The sequence below is a fragment of the Artemia sp. Qi Xiang Cuo genome, chromosome 8 (assembly GCF_049724085.1).
Source record: "Artemia sp. Qi Xiang Cuo chromosome 8, ASM4972408v1, whole genome shotgun sequence".
Classification (NCBI taxonomy): Eukaryota; Metazoa; Arthropoda; class Branchiopoda; order Anostraca; family Artemiidae; genus Artemia; species Artemia sp. Qi Xiang Cuo.
In genome coordinates this window covers 38,788,536-38,791,452 of record NC_142801.1, presented here as the reverse complement: position 1 = coordinate 38,791,452, position 2,917 = coordinate 38,788,536, and positions in this window count along the sequence as shown.

Below are 2,917 nucleotides of genomic sequence, written 5' to 3'. Positions count from 1 at the left end.
CAATCTTTTCGTTACCCAACGTCACCTTTTCGTCTTCACTTTTTCCTAGCCTTAGTGATTTAGTCTTCTTAACATTAATTTTTAAGCCTACTCTAGCACCCTGAACTCACAAAACCTCTAAAAGTTCATTCATTCTGCTCACACTTTCATCTAGGATACTTAAATCCTCGGCATAATCTAAGTCCAGGAGCCTCTTTCCTCCCCATTTGATTCCGTGGTCTCCCATTGCCTTTCTGTGCTCCTTAAGACAAAGTCCTTCACAATAATCCATATAAAGGGGGATAGAACACAACCCTGCTTAACTCCTGATTTAATACAAAACCAGCCGCTAACCACATTTGCAACCTTAACCGCAGCAGTGTTATTCTCGTACATAATACTAATCCCCTTAGTGTATTTGTCTGGTATAGCATACAAGGATAAAACCTATGCTGAAGCTTTTCTATCAACAGAATAGAACGCTTGCTCACAATCTATAAAACTGATGGCCGAAGGTGTTTGACAACGCAGGCACTTCTCAATTATTAACCTTAGAATAAAATTTTGTTCGACACATCCTCTACCTTTTCTAAAACCGCACTGTTTTCCCTTAAAACTTTGTCTACAGCATCTCTCAGTCTAAAAAGTATCGTATTACTAAGTAATTTGTGACCTACAGATACCAGACTAAAGTAGGGTGTTAAGTAATACTTACACTCTACTTTACCTACAGACGGGGCCTTGAGACAAGGCCATTTTAGTGGGAGAAACCAGTTACGTACCTTGCTTGTTGACAAATAAGATACGTAACTGGGTTTTTCCCAGGGGAATGACCATTTCCTATGGCCACGTCTGAAGTATTACCTATCAATGGAGAAAAATTCAATTATATAGCTTACTTGTCAAGATTGGGTTTTTCTAGAAAAATTACCTTCGGCACGGGGCCACCACTCAAGTTCTATCTAACATGGGGGAAAACCCAATTCCTTGACTTGTTTGTCTGCATTGCAAGGTTTTTGGAAAATCTTTATTGTGTACTTTAACAATTGTCTCGAAAAAGGATTGATGTTTACACCAAAGCGGTTAGTATTTTTTTTGCATTATGCATAATGAGTAATATTGTAAGAAACCGATATCAAAATATCCTCAAATCTCGTCTGTTGACAATTATGATGGTTAAGTGAATCAAACACTTTATCTTGACACCATTTCCCTTAACAATGTCAAATATGGTAATTAAGAATAAAGGAGGTGATCATATATACGCAATACACAACTCCTTTCGAAGATAAAAAAAAGTCTCTAAATCTTCCTCTTTTATCAATACACAAAATAAAACTACTTTCAGTTTTAGTCAACTTCACGTTGTAAAAATAATAAGGGATTTGGCTTATTTCGAAACATCCTTATGCTGGCTTAACTAATTTCAATTTGTTTTGACAGTTAACGATGCCTAGTCTAATCTGTATATTCATAACACATAAAGATGAAGTCTCTGTTTAAGTAATAAATTAACCATAATGGTTTTCTTTTAAGTAAAAATTGGGCACTGTAGGCCTATCTATGCTGCACAAGGTGGGCCTAGGTTCGATGGGGGTAAATCATGGCTGATTAATTTATTTATAGAGTCAATAACACTATAAGTATTTGATAATTCGAATAAAAAGTGCTGAGAACTTAAAAACAATTCCATTTTGTGTTTTTTTCAGTATTTTCGTCTTACCTTTAAAAATATCGTCAAGAAAATATTCCAAGTGTTACATTTCAAAGTAAAAATCCAGAAATGAACTTTGAAACATCGACAGAATGTAATAGTGACAAGGCAACCCACGACAAAACAGTATATAAATATTCTAAGTCCTATATTTCAAGTAAAAAATTCCAAAATGAATTATGAAGCATCATGAAAGTGTAACAGTGACAAGGGAAACCATGACATAAGACTACAAAAACATTCCAAGTGTTACATTTCAATTAAAAAAAATTCTAAAATGAACTTTGAAACATCTACAGAATGAATTGGTGACAAGAAACACCACTACGAAAATATTCCAACTGCTACATTTCGACAAAGAAATTCCAAACTGGACTTTGAAACATCTACAGAATTTGACGGTGACAAGACACAACGTCATTTTGCAATGAAAAAATCCCGAAATGAACTTGTAAACATCGACAGAATGTAATAGTGACAAGGCAACCCACGACAAAACAGTATAAGAATATTCCAAGTCCTATATTTCAAGAAAAAAATCCAAAATGAATTATGAACCATCATGAGAGTGTAACAGTGACAAGGTAAAACATGACATAACACTAAAAAAATATTCCAAGTCTTACATTTCAATGAAAAATTCTAAAATGACCTTTGAAACATCTACAGAATGTAACAGTGACAAGACACACCACTACGAAAATATTCCAAGTGTTACATTTCAACGAAAAAATCCCGAAATGAACTATAAAACGTTGTTAGAATGTAACAGTGACAAGGTAAACCACTATAAAAATATTCCAAGTCTTACATTTCAAGGAAACGATTCCAAAATGAGCTTTGAAACATCGACTGAATGTAATATTGTTAAGGTAAACCACGACGCAACAGCACAAAAATATTTCAAGTCTGACATTTCAACGAAAAAAATTCCAAAAAGAACTTTGAAACGTCTACAGAATATAACAGTGACAAGCTAAACCAGTACAAAAATATTCCAAGTCTTACATTTCAAGGAAAAATTCCAAACTGAACTTTGAAACATCAACGGAATGTAGCAGTGACAAGGTGGACCAGTATAAAAATATTCCAAATCTTACATTTCAACGAAAAATCCTGAGATGAACTTTGAAGCATCAGCAGAATGTAGTACTGACATGGTAAACCACGAGACAACATTACAAAAATATTCTTTTTACATTTCAAGGAAAAAATCCTAAGTGA